Source organism: Equus przewalskii, chromosome 13 (assembly GCF_037783145.1).
Source record: "Equus przewalskii isolate Varuska chromosome 13, EquPr2, whole genome shotgun sequence".
In the NCBI taxonomy this organism is placed as follows: Eukaryota; Metazoa; Chordata; class Mammalia; order Perissodactyla; family Equidae; genus Equus; species Equus przewalskii.
This window is the reverse complement of record NC_091843.1, coordinates 68,359,157-68,378,630: the sequence shown is the minus strand read 5'-3', so window position 1 is coordinate 68,378,630 and position 19,474 is coordinate 68,359,157. Positions and strand designations below refer to the sequence as shown.

Genomic DNA, 19,474 nt, shown 5'->3' with positions numbered 1-19,474 from the left:
GAGATTCCCATATCCAGGTGCAGTAATTTAGGCTGCTGCTTAGCTCGAGAGCTGTGGTGATGCTAGGATTTTTACCTTTCATTGCACCTCTGGTGTCGGTTCATTTCTCATCTTCCTACATGGCCCATAGAGCTGATCTGAGTACAGAAAACCCTTTGAAGTCACTTGGAACTTTGTGCTCTGATGAGGCCTGAAGGACATGCAAAATAAGAAATATGGTCATGCTTGCAAAAGAGGTGAAAATTCAATCAGCTTTACTAATGTGTTTCTTATACCTCGAGGCACATTTATGTGTGTATGTACGTACAGCTGCAATAAAAGCAGAGAAAACCAAATTTTAATTTTGCAAAAACAGAGTGTTTATATGGATATGCCTACTACACTTTACCCAAATTATTTCACATATGGAAAAATAAAGTAAATTTGAGAAAGAAATGCCTTCAAAGGCTCAAGTAGAAAGTATTTACTTGCACCATAACATCTAAACCAATATTTAATATACATATTATTTAAACTAGTGCACTTTAAGACAGATTTTGAAGCAAAAACGCAGTTAATGGTTCTAATAGCCTCATATCCTCAACCACATATGCCCAAATTTTAAAAGCACATTAAACATAATCTCCATTTTTCAGTGTGAGCATTCTCCAGTGTGCAGTAAATGAGCATGCAGTTTTGGGGTTAGAACTGCAAACTCCCTCTGTTTTGCTGGTCTGCGTTGCCAGTTAGGCTCTGCCAATAGGGGGAGCTAGAGGGACACGGCAGGGCTGGAGGCTGTTTACTTCCTTTCATCTTTCTGCCCACTTCCTGTTCATGTCTGCCTCGCTGGAGCGCAGCTTCTTTTACGTTTGGCAGACAGTTTGTTCTAATAGCTCTAGCAACTGAATCTACTTTGCATTTTTCTCATCATTGAAGAATCAGCCCCATCACAGGCCCTCAGAGACAGTAGTACTTACTGGTCAGTGCCCCCTCCTCAGATATTGATTTTCAACTTTATGGGGTCCCTTCCCCAAGATACCAAATTGTAATAATTTCAGTTGCCTCCCTTTGATGACCTAGCTCTAAGGACCGTAGTTGTTACCTGCATTTGCTATCCCTGTGATATTGATATCAACCCTGATATCAGTTTCCCCACGTTAAACCCAGCATATATGGGGTTAAAACCAAAACACTCATTCCCTGCTTACTCTCTGGCTTCCTGGCTCCAGAATCCACTATCCTCCATGGAGACAGACACCGTCAAGGACAAGCACCTGGACCATCTCCTCCCGCAAAGAGATACAGGCTAGTGGGAAAGCTGCCGACCAGCAAGGTCATGGGCTCCCTCCTCTCTGCAAGTGTCTCAAGGCCAAAGACAGGCTGGTGGGAAAGCTCCAACCAGCAAGGCCATATGCGCCCCCTCACCTACCTAAAACCCCAAATAAAAACCCTTCCTTTTAGCTATTCGGAGAGTTTGGGATTTCAACATTAGCTGCCCGCTCTCCTTGCTCAGCACTGTGCAAAAATAAAATTCCTACTTTCTTCCACCACACTCGGTGTCAGAGATTGGCTTGCTGCGCAATGGGTGAGCGAACTCACTTCAGGTTCCGTAACAATATCTTATTTAAAACAGTTTTATATTAAATTCTCTCAAGTTAAAATGACTAGTTTCTCTTTTCTGATTTGACTCAGAATAGAACACATATTTAGTTTAATCCACAGTTATTTAGGGATTTTATACAGGTGACCAGATTTTTTTGAGTCAAAAGAACCCTTTTGAGTGCAAACAGCTGTCCCAGACAAACCAGAACATATGGCCATCCTAGATATGCCACTAAATGTAATCCTAACTGAAAGCCTGGGCAGTAATGTTAGCAGTTAGAGCCAGAATTCTTCCTAGGATTTACCTCACATACCTGGAGTCTAAGAATTACTGCCTCCTCCTCTCCCCTGCCCCATTTCTAGTCAGGTTGCAATATTGGGAATTAAACTCTTAACATGTCTATAAACAGAGGTAATAATGTTGCAAGAATTGTCGACACGCTGCTGATCTTTTTAAAGTGCAAATCTAATTCTCTCTCTCCTCTGCTTAGAACCATTAAACAGTTGCCCAATTATATCAGATAAAGTACAGTCTTAGATTCTGGTTTTTCTGAGCAACCCCAAAGAGTAGATGAGATGCTTCTTGAATGCATCCTTTTAGAACCCTTACTAACTTAACTGATATCATAACATTCAAAATAACATTATAATTTCTTGTTTACTTCTATGTATTCCCTATTGTATTATAAATTCTGTGAAATTAGAGATTATGTTGTGTTCACCATTGCTAGTGATGAACACAATGTTTAGCATGTGGGATAATTTCAGTAAATTTATACTTAATTTCTACTATATGTGCACAAAGAAATGAGCGATGGCAGTACTAGAAAGAGTTCCTCATTGTACTGGGTCAGTACTTCAGTTTTTTGGGTGGTTCATTCTCCATCTTTAAGCAGGATAATTGGGAAGGAAAAAGATATTGCTTTATCATCAGGGAAAGCAAGTTTACTCTCAAACAAGCAGCAAAGAAGTCTAAATAAAAGAAATATGTGATTCCTGCAAAAATAAGGGCCATTGTCCACAGGCTTCTCTCTGTGGTACCCACACCCACACAAGAGGTAAATTGACATATTGGTGTGCTACTTTGGGAAACAGTCAATTATACTATTCCTTAAAAATGCTTTTTAAAAAGACCTTTTATGTCATAATAAGGGAATTATTTTTTTCCAGCTTAGAATGTCTTGGTTGAAAAGGCTTATGAACTACATAAAGTAGGGGACAATTTTTAACATTGTCTCTGTCATTTTGCAGGCCAAAGATTTTTAAAATATTTGTATCAGGATAGAATCAAAGGCATATCAGGTTAGTTTCTCTTGATTAAACTTGATACTGCTCATAAGTTCTGTGGCTTCATAAAATGTCATTCAATATGGAGAAAAAAATTAGTTCAAAAATATAATATAGGCTCTTCTCTACATTTATCTATCAACTTTCCCTAGATTATAGTGATTTCATCCCTTTGCAAGATTCCAGAAAGTACTAATGGATTAGAGAATCCTTTGAGAATATGATGAAAATTAACCAGGTCCTTCCTGGAAATGTGCGTATACATCTACATTACATGTTGTTTACCATTCTAGGTTGCTCAGGGATCGTCTAAAACCATCCATGGGCTCAAAATCTTCAGAGTCATATGTGAATGGCTGAAAATTCTGTATGTTATCTTTTTTTTTTTTTTTTTTTTATTAATGTTATGATAGATTACAACCTTGTGAGATTTCAGTTGTACATTTTTGTTAGTCATGTTGTGGGTACACCACTTCCCCCTCCATACCCTCCCCCCACCCCCCCTTTTCCCTGGTAACCACCGATCAGATCTCCTTCTCAATATGCTAATTTCCACCTATGAGTGGAGTCATATAGAGTTCGTCTTTCTCTGACTGACTTATTTCGCTTAACATAATGCCCTCGAGGTCCATCCACATTGTTGTGAATGGGCCAATTTCGTCTTTTTTTATGGCTGAGTAGTATTCCATTGTGTATATATACCACATCTTCTTTATCCAATCATCAGTTTCTGGGCATGTAGGCTGGTTCCACGTCTTGGCTATTGTAAATAATGCTGCGATGAACATAGGGGTGCAACGGACTCTTGAGATATCTGATATCAGGTTCTTAGGATAGATACCCAGTAATGGGATGGCTGGGTCATAGGGTATTTCTATTTTTAACTTTTTGAGAAATCTCCATACTGTTTTCCATAGTGGCTGTACCAGTTTGCATTCCCACCAACAGTGTATGAGGGTTCCTCTTTCTCCACAACCTCTCCAACATTTGTCGTTCTTGGTTTTGGATGTTTTTGCCAATCTAACGGGGGTAAGGTGATATCTTAGTGTAGTTTTGATTTGCATTTCCCTGATGATTAGCGATGATGAACATCTTTTCATGTGTCTATTGGCCATATTCATATCTTCTTTTGAGAAATGTCTGTTCATGTCCTCTGCCCATCTTTTGATCGGGTTGTTTGTTTTTTTGTTGTTAAGCATTCTGTATGTTATCTTAAAACCAATGCCTATGTAGGTAATTTACAGCCACTTCACTTTGGCATGTCTGGAATGGAATTCTTTATCTTTTGTTCCCACCTACATATACAAGTTCATTTCTCATTGAATGATAACCACTATCCACCTAGTTTTACAATCCAGAAACATGGGGGTTATACTTTACCTGTTTTTGTTTAGTTCCCTCACCCAATCAATTAACAAGTCTTGTTGATTTTATGCACTTAATTACCCTCAAATATAACTTTTTCTTTTATCCTCTTAGCAACACCAGAAGCACTCATTTTCTCATATCTGCACTCTCACCTCCAGCCCTGCCCCCTTAGATCAAATCTTCATACAGCAGCCAAGAAGAAAATTCTAAAATACAAAACTGAGCACATGATGACACTGTTTGGAACCCATCAAATACTAACCATTGCCTTTAGGATAAGACTAAACACTTTACTATGTTTTAAAGACCTGTTGTAGGCTGGTCTCTTGAAAATTTTCTACAAGTATTGTAAACTCCTGCCTCAGTACTCAAATCTCAGATGTCCCCTAACCCTGTGGACCCCCAGGTTTAGAATTCCTTATGGAGTCAGAAAATGCTCTTTACATCGGTGAAATCTCTTGGACTTAAGGCAAAGGAACAGAACAACCGTCAATAGATCTGAGTTTTAATCTCAAATTTGACACTGGAGCAAGTTATATAATTTGTCTGGGCCTCACTTTCCTCATTAATAAAAAGAAGCGGGATTACTCCTTCATCTTTAGCATCTTCATCTTTTTGCATCTCTTTTCTCACAGGCCATCAAATATAGCTAAGATAATGTGTTGTCATCTAGTGGTTTTATATCAATGAAATTTACCAAAGAATCAGTTCGTGAAAGAGAAAAAGGAAGACAATACTTCAACAGGTATGAAGATTATAATTTTATTTTCATTGATTTTCTAATAAACACAAAACATTCATTTTAAGGCTTTGAATATAATATTATATTATGTGTGATCTGTGAAGATATTTGTTTTATTTAGTTTTACATTTTGTATTATTATTAGTTTTATATTATTTATCATTTAATATTACTATTTTATGCAATTATTAGTTTTTCTTTATACCCTTCATATTTTGAGGTGGCACTTATAACATCTTTTAGAATCAATACAATATGAAAAAGGTTAGTTAGAAGAAAAAAAACCAACAAGTTAAGAAGAATCTATGTTAGGGGACAGCTGAGATAATTTATTATAATTGGATAAAAAATTTTATCTGTAAGTTTCTTACTAGCTAATGCAAAAAGGAAAATATTTTTAGATGTGTTTTTGTCATCAATGTTAAAGCTCGGACTGGTTATTCTACAGTTGACTTCCTCTGTACCCCTCACACTGTCCCAATCTGTTCTCCACCCATCTTTGCCCTGCTCTGTACATTACGAGGTGAACACCTATGGAATGGTTCAGATGGGCTCCCTGACCAGATGGTTTATAGTTAGGGTCAGCTGGTAAGAGTCAGTGAAAGAGGAAAAGAGAGCATTTGTAACACTTCTTTCCAGCTCCCTCTCTCCTTCAGAGCTACTTCTCTGGCTGAAGCTACCTTATGCCATGAGTTTACTTCCCGTTAAGTAGACCCTCACCCTGATCTCCAGCTCTCACCATTTCCCCCTCTCTACTCTTTGATCCTAAAGGGGTAGGATAATGTCTTCCTCTGTTGCTTATTTTGAATATCTCAATATCCCTTGTGCCACAGACTGAATGTTTGTGTGCCCCCCAAATCCATATGTTGAAACCTAACACCCAGTGTGATGGTATTTGGAGGTGGGACATTTGGGAGGTGACTATGCCATGGGGATGGAGCCCTCATGAATGGGATTAGTGTTCTTAAAAAAGAGACCCCAGAGAGATCCTTATCCCTTCAACCACGTGAGGACCAGGGAGAAGACGGCTGTCTAGAAACAGGAAGTGTGCTCTCACCAGGCCCCAAATCTGCTGGTGCTTTGATCTTGAACTTCCCAGTCTTCAAACTGTGAGAAACAATTTTCTGTTGTTTATAAGCAACCCAATCTATCGTATTCTGTTATAGCAGCCTGAACAGACTACGATAGCTTGCTTATTTTCTTAATGTTGCTACATCTTTAATTAACCATCCCCATCTTTAAAGAACACTTATTTAAACCTCTGAGTGGATTCTATTTTATGCCAAATCCTGCTTGATACAAAACTTAAAAAAACATTTTTATAGCAAATAATTCATTAAGAAAATTTATTATTCTACAAGTAGCAGCAAAAATATAATTAATAATGTTTTCCACTACTATCCTTTAAAAATATAGAAATTATGTCCAGTTACACCTTTCTTAATTTAATATTTTATAAAACTTGAGTATACACTATTAAATCTTAATTCAGTGAAAAAAATTCTGAGGAGCTCGTGTTAAGAGGAAAAATAGTTTTAGGATCAGAATAACATAAATTTGACTCCCAGCTCTATTATAGACTAACATTAAATTAAGCAAGGTATTTACTATTTCGAGCTCAGTTTTATTATTTAAAGAACTTTTAAGATTGTTGTGAGATTAGAAATAAAATGGATAAAGAAACTGACACATAGTATTTGCGTAGTAATTGGTAACCACTTTAAATTTATTTCTACTTTTCTTTGTAATGGTTGTCACTTACGCAGGAATTTACCCTAAAATGATATGGCTCAGTTGGAAACAGAGGTAGCATTTTAAGATGTCTGAATAGACAAACTCAGAAAGGTACAGAGCCCACGTTGGTGGCTACAAAAGAACCCAGTGTTATATATGCCAAAAATACAGGTGATGGTTTGCCATTCTATTGAGTAAATTCAGGCACCTAGACTGAATTCTTATAGGCAGAGATACATTCTACAGGGCTACCATCTTCCTTTTGGCACACGTTTCTCTTTTAGAGCAACTGGACTAATGCTACCATAACTTCTGGCAATAAAGAGAACTCTAATTCAGAGAACCTAGGTTCTCTTATATCATTAATTTGGTAGATATCAAACAGAAAATTCCAGGTCCTAAAAGAGAAAGAGATTCCCAAACACTGCATTAATTAAATCAGTACATTTATTGATTGTTAAAAATAGTACAGTCAACCCTCCATTCACATTCACTCAAATTCAACCAACCTCAAATGGAAAGGCCTAGGACACTTTGTATTGAACATCTACAGACTTTTTTTCTTGTCATTATTTCCTAAACAATACTTACAACAACTATTTACATAGCTTTTACATTGTAGTAGGTATTATAAGTAATCTAGAGATGATTTAAAGTCTATGGGAGGTTGTGGGTAGGTCATATGCAAATATTATGCCATTTATATAAGGGACCAGAGCATCCATGGATTTTGGTTTTGGGGGAAGGGGATTCTGGAACCACCTCCAGCAAATACTGAGGGATGACTGTATCTGCTCTCTGAGGACATCAAAGCAAAACAGCCTGTGTTTGTTCCTTATGCTTGAGGAGATTGGAATTATATCAGAAAGAAACATCAACCTGAGAGAAGTTTTATTAGCTAAGTGAAAATTTTGTGTGAAGTGTATAATAATATTTTGTAGGTGTAGTGGGTGTAGCATTATTGATTATGTCAGATTTCAAAGCTAGAGCAGAGCTATACTCATATAAAACCCTTTACTTCCCTCCACCTTATCATATATAACTTTATCATTTTATTGGGTTCATCTTTCTTTTCATTAAACTGAAAATTTTAAGAGCAGGACTGTGACATATACTAAAAGAACACATGGAATAATTACATTTGTTTAATTTTACTTATGACTATGAAAATTAAAAATAAATAGAATTTCTGCCTGACAACAAACCACCATAAACAGAAATCAGAAGCAAAGTGACAGACGAAAGGAAAAAAACTGTTACTCTTATCAAAAGCAAACAGCTAAAATCTACAATAAATAAAACGCTCCCGCAAAATGGTAAGAAAAGACCAAAAACCAGTAGAAAAGAGGCAAAGAATATCAGAAAAGTCACAGAAAGTGAGTTGCATATGACTCAACATATAAAAGCAAGGCTAACTTCAGTCAATATTTGTGAATGGCAATTAAATTTACCCTGAGATAGCATTTTTCACTTTGCAAAATGACCAAATCCCAAAATAGAATATGGATGGAGGGTAACTCGATAGTTTTTATAAATATTCAAGGACACATACCTTTGACTGAGCAATTCCAGTTTAGTAAGTTGGCCTACAGATACACTCACATGTGTGCAAAATGGTGTCTATAGAGGTTACTGGTTGCAGCACTGATTATAATGGTAAAAGACTGGAGACAGACTCAATGTCTATCAGCAGGAGGCTGGTGAATTAAATTATGATAGCCTCACATAATGGAAAATAATATATTTGTAAAAAGGGGAAAAAAGGAAGCTCTTTATACATTGTTTGGAAGGATTTCCAAGCATACTATTAAGTGAAAAAAGAAATGTACAGAAAAACATAGATAGTGTGCTCTTATTTGTGTTTAAAAAAGTGAGGAAAATAATAGACATTTTTATTAGATTGCATGCACATAATATTATTGGAGCTCTAGATTCTAGTTGTGCTGTGGTATTAAAATATGTCTCTATCTCTTTGAAAGCAGTAAGATACCTATTTCTTTTCTTAATGTATGGTCTTACTTAAAATGGCTTGGCTTTCTCAGTAGAAGAGAATCAATTTCGGAGGAAAAGGATTATCATCTAAAAACAATACCTCAAAGGCATGTGAATCAATTCATTCAAATGTTTCCTAAAGGTAGGCTGGTATAACAAGGGTTGTAATCAGATAATTAATAATGTTTAAAGAGTGCTTAGCAATTTACATAGCAATGTGATCTAAATCACCTACTTTGATACAAATGGCCGTGTGAGGCAAGTTAGAAACATAGTTCATGTGTGTCCGTGGGGGAAACATTTAGAAAATTTTATTATGCTAACACTTAGTTTGTTTTACACAAGAAAGTCCCTAGTAGGTATATCTTCCTGTTGAATTTTTTCTTGGTCCTTTGATTAATATGAGATTTAGCTTTGTATAATAGACACCATGGATCTGAACTAACAATATCTTTATAACCACTAACATTGGTGCTTCTTTTTCTCCAATGATATAATGATACAAACAATAAATGAAATAAAATAGAATTATATAAAACATTAAATAATATGAATATTTTAAAAGGATCAATCAAAACTAGAAAAGATTCATTGCCAAAATTTAAAATAGCTGGGACCTACATAAAGAGAGTAATATTCCCTGAATCCCAATAATGACTTAGGAGGAACACAGAATTTAAATAGTGCGTGTTAATTATCAAATGAATGTCAAGTGTCCAGATCAGATGTCAGAGTCTAACAGAGTGATTACTTAAACATATTAAATCCAGTCACACTGTGACATTTCCTAAACCATCTATGACCTCCCATTGTCACAGGATGCTCTTAGCATGACTGATAATGCTCTTCATCATCTAATTCCTCTCTTGCTATCTAGTCTCATCTCTTGCTATTCCCCATTTTATAATTCTAAGACTTTGCACTCAGAACATTTTTCGATATCCAAAATTTCTCTCTTTTGTCTCCTATTTTTTCCAGGTACCTGTCCCTCTCCTCGGGATACTTGACCCCACACCTCACCTCTGTAATTATCATTCATTCTTCAAGTCTCAGGTTGGTGTTACTTCTACTGGGAAATGTTCTTTGATCACCAAGTCCATGTTAGGTAAATCTCTAATATTTTTCTATATGAATGCACTTCCTTTTTCATTAGCATATAATACTGTTCATTGTCTCTGTCCTCCAATTAACTGTAAGCTCTATAAAGTCAAGAATACTGATGATCTTGTAACTGTTCAACCTAAGACCCTGAAACATTGAAGATAATCATTAAACACATATTTCTGAAATCACCCCTATTTCTGAAAGTATGTTTTGGAAAACTGTACATATACACTACTCACAGAAATGTGACATGTACAGCCTTTTATAAAGCAAAATGGAACAATATATATGTTCCAATATATATGTGGAATAAGCAAAATGGGACAATATATGGAAAAATATATATGTGTACCCACATATGTATATACACATACACAATATATATGTGTGTGTGTGTGCATATATAAATACATATATAAAATCCTGAAGGCAGTGAACCTATCTACTAAAATAAAGCCACCAGTAGGTAAGCTTATGAAAAAAGGTTGCTTCTTGCTTCAAACAAAAAAACGTAAAAAAAAAAGTGGGATTCCCATTAATAGAGGAATTGTTCAATAAATGACTTTATATCTGTGCCATGAAATATCAGCTGACACTAATAAAAATTTGTAAGAACCACTCCAGTTGACTGGGAAGTATTTCACAAGATATTGTTAAGAAAAAAAGCAAGGTTCAGAAAAATGTGCATTATCTCATATTTGTAAAGCAATGACTAAAAACAGTGCATATATGTGTGTGTACATAGAGAAAGAGAGAGAGGAAGGGAGAGAGAGAGATGGATACCTATTAGATATACTTACATTACTTATGATATTACATAAGCATATACAGTATGTATGTATGTCTGGGGAAGGGCGTGGGAGTGTATATTAAATAGGAATAGAGAATATTAAGAAAGAATATTTTCTAGGTTGGCAAGTTGAATTCACTGGTGAACTAAAGCAGACTGGTAACGATAGAGGTTGGAAGGAGAGGAGCCAAGCAATAAAGAAAAAAACACTGTCCTCCAAAGTGTATGTATAATATAATCATATTTATCCTTTGTTCATAAACACTCTTTGTGTATTTTTATATGTATAAGAAAACTTTGAAAAATAAAGACACTAAGGTCTTATGACTCTTTGTTAGCCATATGCACCAATACTTAAGTATGTACCATGGGGTAAATAACATATTTGGCCCTCATTGCCCCAAGTAGGTCTAAGAATGACCACTGACATTTGTCTTCCAAAATCTCCAGAGACAGAGAAAAAAATCTCAGTTCTACTTGTTTCCCTACATAGTAGCCAATAAATTCTTACATTGAGGATATTAAAGGTGTGCAGACAGGCTGATGTCGCTGGTGGACTTAACGTTTAGACTGGAGAGAAAGGAAAAGGAAGAAGAGAGAGACCTGAAGGTCTAAGTAAATGCATCTATTTTGAGCACTAGACTGGTGCCTAAATAAATAAATGTGAAAAAGATGGCTTTTCAGAATTAGATCAAATATAGAATAAATATTTGATTAAATATCAAATAAAGATCAAATGTAGGTGGCAAAAAGAATATTGGAATGTAACCTATTTTGCATTAGTTTCTGTGTGTGTTTGTGAGAGGAAAATTGGCCCTGAGCAAACATCTGTTGCCAGTCTTCCTCTTTTTGCTTGAAGAAGATTGTTGCTGAGCTAACATCTATGCCAATCTTCCTCTACTTTATGTGAGACGCCGCCACAGTGTGGCTTGACAAGCAGTGCTAGGCCTCTGCCTGGGATACAAACCCACAGACCCTGAGGTACTGAAACAGAACCTGCAAACCCAGCCACTACACCACTGGGCTGACCCCTGTATTGTGTTTTTTTGCATCAAACTATTTGTTTTAACTTTTGGTACTAATTTGATACCCATATTCACTATATTGTTTTTGTTACTCGTAACATTTAAAACCAGATATCAATTGCATATGTCTACTCCATACTTGATAAGAACATAGCTATTTTTGTTTGTTTTTAATATAAGATACAACCACATGTATGACACACAGGGAGGAAAGTTAATTATGCTGGGGTTGGCAAAAAGTGTTATAGGTAGCTTCATAGAAGAGAAAATATTTGAGCAGGGCATTATAGGAAGCAAGAGTAAGGAAAATAGAGGGTCAAATATACGTGCACATGCTCATGAAGGCAGGGACCACATATCTCCAACGTGTGGCAGAGTGTCTAGTGAATAACAACTTTCAAGAAATACTTGTCGACAGGGCCAGCCAGTGGGATAGTGGTTAAGTTTGTGCATTCCACTTCTGTGGCTGTGGGTTCACAGGTTCGGATCCTGGGTGTGGACCTAACACTGCTCGTCAAGACACTCTATGGTGGCATCCCACATACAAAATCGAGGAAGACTGGCAAGAAATGTTAGCTCAGGGCCAATCTTCCTCAAAAAATAAAATGCTTGTTGAATAGATAATTGAATGAATAACTTCAGAGATCAAAATAACATTCTGGTAATTCAGAATATAGTATTTAGACCAGTCCTACAAGTTAGGAGATACTGATTGTTACATACTGAATGAAATACGAAGACTTAACAACAAGAAAGTTCTTAGCCTCTTTTTACAACCTGTTTACTAATTTCTTTTAGCCAAAACTGATGTATGGAGGAGTGTTCCAGAAGAGACTGGAAAAGAAGTTGAGGGCTGCTTAAAGCCTTCAAATGTCATGCTAAGAAGTTTCACTTCATCCTTTAGGAAGGAAACAGAGATGTAATGCAAATTTTAAAATAGGGAATTGCTACCCAGACTTGCTGTTTTAGAAAAACAAGTGGCAGCACTTAAAAGGATCTATGATATGGCAGAGTACAGGTGGCAAAGAGATGGACAAATTATTTATTTTTTATTTATTTATTTTTTACTATTTTTAAAGATTGGCACCTGAGCTAACAACTGTTGCCAATCTTTTTTTTTTCTTTCTGCTTTTTCTCCCCAAATCCCCCCAGTATATAGTTGTATATTGTAGTTGTGGGTCCTTCTAGTTGTAGTACGTGGGACGCCGCCTCAACGTGGCCTGACAAGCAGTGCCATAACCGTGCCCAGGATCCGAACCAGAGAAACCCTGGGCCGCCGTAGCAGAGCACTCGAACTTAACCACTTGGCCACAGGGCCGGCCCTGATAAATTATTGAAATAATGCAGAAATGGGATGATAAGAATCTGAATCAAGGAGTCAACAGTGGGATTAGGAAAGAAAAGATAAATTTGAGAAATGGCTTAGAGGAAGAATCATATAAAGGGTATACAATAAAAGAGGAGTAAATTTGATTGCTATTATTACCCATTTACTTTGATAGTGGATAACTTTGAAATGTTACCAAGACATTTAGATGCATGTGTCTATTAAACAAATGGAAACACAGGCCTAGATTTTAGGCAAGAGGTATTGCTAGAAAGACAGATTTGAAATTATGACGAATATAGGTGATAGTTTCAATTATGGAAGAGAATAAGATCACACATAAATAACAAAGCTTAAGCACACAGATCTGCGAACAAAGAAAGTAATCTGAACTCCTTGACAGGGCTCCTTAGAAATTTCAATTTGTAGTTCATCAGTGTTCTATTATGTTGTATTTATTTATTTTAATCTTAGAAAGGAATACATTAGTATCTCCATATTGATCTATGCATCTGAATATATTTTATGTCACTTAATATGTCAGCATATTTAGTAAAAAATCTATCTGTCCCTTAAATAGAAAAATAAATTCCCTAATGAGCAACAATTATTACTTCTTTGCTCTACTGCATCCTTGCTGTTTTGTGACTTGATTCTGGTTGACCAGATTTTACCTACATACTTCCATAACTTACAATCATACAAAAGTGCAGATTGAAATAAAAACAATGAAGTATATGTTTCACTATTAAGCATATTGGATACAGATTTTTATATAAGATTATCAACCTTTTTATAACCTTAAGATTGGATTACAAGACATTTTAAATTTACTTTGAGGCATTTGCAAGATATAATGCATAAAGCTTTTTTTATAATCACCTATTTTACCTTCAGGTAAATGCCTAATTAAGGAGGTTATAGATAGGGAAGGGAGAATATAAAGTCCAATGCCCCGCTATCTTTTTAGCCTCCTGTAGTTTTTCTTCTGATCCATTACGAAGTGGGCATGAAGAGGAAAAAGCCTGCACTCTGAAGAATTCATTTCAATATAGCTGAAGATAAAAGGAATCAGAAAAGATGTCATTACTCTTGAAGAATACTTATACATGGCCCTTGGCCTAAATATAAAGAGGGGATGATATCTCAACCTCTGACTTAAATATCCCTGCCAGTTACCTGTATCTTTTCACAGGTATTTTAAGATGTTAATTGAATTCTACGTAGTCCTACATCTTGTAGTTTTTCAGGGTTTTCTTTTACTTTAAAAGTTATCCCATCTGTTAGGAGTTCAGCTGAGCTGAGAGACAGAGGGAAAAACTGCCAGATGTCAGAGTAACCAACCAAAGCAACAAGAGAAAAAATAAACGAGTTAAGCTTTTAATGTGATGGCATAAGCAAGAGTCTAAAAGCAAAGAAAATGCCAACTCCTCCAGTTTTATTTTCCCCATGCAAAAGTGCACGAATTGAGGGTCAGATGGAGCAGAATCAGACATAGGAGTCGTCTCACTGTTGAAGGAGCCCCAATAAAAGGCTCTGGTAGTTTTATGGACTCTGGAGTAGAGGTGGAACAAGGGGGAAGGCTAGGAGTGGAGAAGTACTGGGTACTGAGTCAGAGTTGAGTAATGTATCTTCCAGGTTTCTCTTCCTCTGCCCTTAAGAAGGACTCTGTAAAGGCACCTGAAGAAGACCTCTGCCCAAGGCCTAAGAGGAGAGGGGCTACGTCCCAAGATTGGTGTGCTTTGCAAGGCAGCTTCCCCAGTGAGGCTCCCCTGGTAGAGCTTTTACAGTGACTACGATGAGGCTGAAAATTGCACATAGGTTTCTAACTAGGAGCCAGACTCTTCGCCATCTCTACTTTTCTAGAAAGATATCCCAAAACCATTCTTTGATTTCTTTGGTATGAAACCAAGAGGCTATAATTAGGCCAGAGTTTTAATGTATGTTTAACTGAGTCCAACATATTGACTATTAAGTTCCACCTTTTCTTGAACACTAAAAGTTATACATCTTGTAAATAGTTTTTTTATTAAAGTTTCAGATATGACATACATATGCCAAGGTCACTTTTTATATCAATCAATGTGTGGTTAATCAATAAAAAATTACAGATCAGCTACTTTATCCATTCTGGGTTTTCTTTTTTTTTTTTTAAGATTTTATTTTTTCCTTTTTCTCCCCAAAGCCCCCCAGTACATAGTTGTGTATTCTTCCTTGTGGGTCCTTCTAGTTGTGGCATGTGGGACGCTGCCTCAGCGTGGTCTGATGAGCAGTGCCATGTCCGCGCCCAGGATTCGAACTAACGAAACACTGGGCCGCCTGCAGCGGAGCGCGCGAACTTAACCACTCGGCCACGGGGCCAGCCCCCCCATTCTGGGTTTTTTTTTATGCTTCTCATTTCTTTTCAAGGGACAAGTCAAGTTCAAATAGATCCTGAATACTTCTATTCTAACATCCACTTAAGGCATGAACTTTAGATTGAAAGTTATAGCATGATATCAATTTGTGGGAAACTTATAATAGTCTACTATTCAATTAAAGTAGACTAAGGTAAGATAAGAGTGATTGCAAAATTGCTTGGATTGCTGATTTGTGCAGGCACATTGCCATGTCTACTCTTAGTGGGCTTTCCCACGACAGTATTTACCATATGGCTTCTAAGTAGGGGAATTGAACAGTAACGTCACAAACTAGCATATATGGCATATTTTCTGTATCTTTTGTTATTGCATTGTATTCCCTTTTGTCCTGTTAAAAGATAAACTGAGGCTTACTAAAATTTTTAAGTTTATTTGAGCAAAAATTAACTCAAATCGGGCAACACCAAACCAGAAGTGGTTAGGAATGCTCCACCAACAGGAGCTAGGGAAACACTTTCACAGAGAAGAGGTAGAAGCAAAGCAAGGAAATGATTTGATTGGCTATAGCTTAAGTGATGCATTATTTGGAAAAGTCTGGTTAGCTGTTTGATTGGTTGTCTTTAAGTTCTGATTTCCTAACTTTGAGGCATTTACAGCCTTAGGTTTTGATTTGCTTATGTAGGCTTCTAAGATGTTAGAAACACCTCAGTTTAATGGCCTGCTTAATTAATTTAAGTATCTCAATGAATACTTTTAATTTTGAATTAAATTTTACCTATTTTTTTTTCCTTTTTCTGAGGAAGATTCACTCTGGGCTAACATCTGTGCCAATCAACCTCTATTTTGTACATGAGATACCACCACAGCATTGCTGGTGAGTGGAGTAGGTTCGTGCCCAGGATCCAAACCCACAAACCTGGGCTGCTGAAGTGGAGCATACAGAACTTTAACCACTCAGCCATGGGGCAGGGCCCCCTCATTTTTAATTGTGATTTAATTCCTGCTTTCTGTCAGTTTGCAATTGCCTAAACCATCTTCATCCATCCCTTTATTTACACCCTGCTACTAGGATTTCCATGTTTCTAGCAGAACCTAAGTAGCTGGAGTTTGTGTAATTAACACAATCTTAAAGCCTGGGTCTTTTAACAGGAAAATCAACACCTTTAAAAACATCATTAATTGATAATGTTTTATGTCCTTCTATATTATTGTGTTTTTACTATGTTTTTTACTTTTTTGTTGTCACTTCTTAATTACAAATAACTTTTTTTTTTAGATTGCACTAGATTCTCTTCATTTCCTTTTCCTTCCTGACCCATTAATTTGGAAGTTCCATAATTCTTTCCAGTGCACCAGTGTTTATCTTCTGATTTAACGTGAATGCCTTAGAAGACGGCATTTAAGGTAAAGACTTATATGCTAACACCATTGATGAGTACAATCTTAGGGATACGGGATTAAGAAAAAAAAAGGAATGAGACAGGGAATGAAGGGGTACATGGCTGAGCAGCTCCTTGACAAGTGTTGGAAGGGAGGATGTATCCTCTCCCAAATTTTATTGTCAAAGTTTGTTCTGTAAGGTGTCAACTCATCAGCAGTCCTGAGATCTTCAAGGGGTGCTGTACAGGCCTGAAGACAAGGGCTAGAGGCAGGCAGCCTGGATGCAAGGCAAGACACTGGGACCAGACACGGGAGGTGCCCAGAGCTACTAGTGCAGTGGCCCCTCCTCCCCAATCCCCAAACCCCATAGTACATAGCAGCAGCTGCAGCAAACTGGCTCTACCACCCTAAACCATCATCAAGACTGCTTTGGCAGGAAAACGAGGCAGGTGCACCGACCTGGGGTAGTACTAAAACAAATTGTTACATCTCCCCATCCTAAACAGTCCTACTTCACCAGTCCCATATTTAAATTAAATAGTAACTATGAATCCAACACAGAAATGTTTAACCTCCTCAATCCCCTCTTCCATGTTACCAAATCTTTAGAATATTTCTATTTTTCCATTCTTCCTCCCCCCACTCTCCCTCCAACCTGAGTATTTTTAAAGGAGCAAGAACTTTTCCCAACACCTCTTTTGTTTGCCTAATCCTTGTATTACAAATTCAAAGCCACATAATTGTCATATATTTATATGTAACTACGTAATCCTAATATTATTAATTTATTTTAATTTGTGTCCTAATATTAATTTCTCAGTTTCTACTTCTGCGTCTCCTATATTGTTCATTGTTTGCAGCAGTTTCTCAAGTACTTTCCTCAAATTGGGTAAATGAAGATATGCTCTATGTTTGTGCATTATTGCCTTTATACTGTCTGTAGCTCAGTGAGATTTTCAAATGAAGAGCTCACTTGATTTGGATGGAATTTTTTCTTTATTATTTCTCCTCTATGTTTCTGTTCTCCTTTTAGAACTTCAGTTATTCACACAGGTGCTCTCTGGATCTAGCTTCTAAAGCAGAGCTCCCAACCTCTTTCATTTCTTTTTCACAGCAGCAGTGGCAAATGAAGTAGGCTGCTCATGGTAGCAGTCTGGGCACCTGAGCCACCAGAGGCCCATCACAGCTGACCCACTGCTTGTGGGGAGTCAATATTTCAGCACATGTGTACCCCATCAGCTGCTCCACAATGTGGCAAAGACCAACAGTTGGGAGATTCTGCTCTAAAGTTCTTTACTCATGATTTTCATACTTCATATTTCTTTCACATTGGTGACATTTCTTCCTCAACAGTAATCATAGTCTTTTTTTGTTTGTTTGTATAATGATTTATTTTAATTTGGAATTCATATTTTCTGATTCCTGAAGGATTTTGGAGGAAGGATTGAGTATAAGTGCCTCTCTTTGAATGTTATTAATATTTTTCTGGAAATTCTCCTCTGCTTCTTTCATCACTTCTGCCTCAGCAGGTCCCACTTGTGTAGGTTTCCGACTTGGTCTTCATCCCTCAAGTTACTTTGATTATGATTGCTACTTTTCTTTTGCTTATTCACAATTTGGGATCCCACAGCACTCATACAGGTTGGACTGTCGGGGTCTCTCAAGCAGCGGCAAACCGACAAGTGGAGGGGGCCACATGCTTTTGTTCTAGTTGGTCAGGTGAACTCTTAGCTCTCTGCTGAGACACAGAGGCACCTCTCCCACCTCTCAGGCCTTCCCTTTGCAGTCAGCACACAGGCAGTCACACAGACCACTTCACCCCAGTGTGTCCCCGCTGCAAATCTACTAGGTCTGGAGGGCCAAGTAGGCCTTTCTTACACCCATGTACAGCAGGTTGCATGCAAACATCTGCAGCCCCTTAGGAAAAGCTTCAAACATGCTCATTTCACATCAGCTTTCATCTCTGATGCCAGAGATCAGTTTAACTTTTTTCAGTGAAACCTCTTCTCTGGGGCTTTGCCGTATTATACTATTTCATTTCAAGAAGTCTTGACCCAAGTAACCAATAGTTTCTTCCTCACATAAGGATGATGGATAGATTCTCTTCATAAGTTCAAAATCTAGAAAGGGAGTTTAAAAGTAAATAAATGATTGAATTATAGTGGGAAATGTATAATAGAAACCTGCACAAGAAACAGAGGAGTGAGTAATTCCTTCTGAGGATGGGTCAGAGAAATGTCTCTTCATAAAATGGCCTCTAAACTGGGTTTTGAAGAATAACTAGGATTTTTTAGGAATATGATTAAGTGATATTAATATTAAGTAACAATGACATTAATATTAAATATTATATTTAAGATGATAGGAAACCATCAAACATAGATATCATTTATGTAGCAAATAATGTGGCAAATAATATCTATCTCAGTTAAGGTGTATTCTGTTTAATAGTATACTTTAAAAAGTTATTGCATTTCTATTCATTGACTAATATAGCAAATAATTTTACAGTAAGTAACCAGCCACTATAAAGCTGACAATTTATAATTATCTAACTATATGGAAATTTTGTACAGTAGGCAGAAATACTGTAAATTTCCTTCTGCAGATTTCTATATAATCTATAAAATGATAATTATATGAATTATAATAATAAGTGCATCACTAGATATTCTTCCATACTAATACTCTGACTGATAATAAGGATTATGGGTTGTTTCTATTATCTTTAGGCTACTTTGATAGTTCTGTAAATATTTTAATAAATTTCAATTGTTTGGCCTT

At 36.7% G+C, this 19,474-nt stretch overlaps 1 long non-coding RNA gene across 1 annotated transcript in view; it reads left to right on the top strand.

Annotated features, from left to right (window-relative positions):
- LOC139075143 (uncharacterized) overlaps positions 1–10,425 on the top strand; it is an 83,412-nt gene extending 72,987 nt beyond the window's left edge. Inside the window, exons 5-6 of the long non-coding RNA XR_011525245.1 lie at positions 4,872–4,981; positions 9,683–10,425. This is a non-coding gene — a long non-coding RNA (uncharacterized lncRNA). The remainder of the gene's footprint in view (positions 1–4,871; positions 4,982–9,682) is intronic.
- The last annotated feature ends 9,049 nt before the right edge of the window (positions 10,426–19,474 follow it).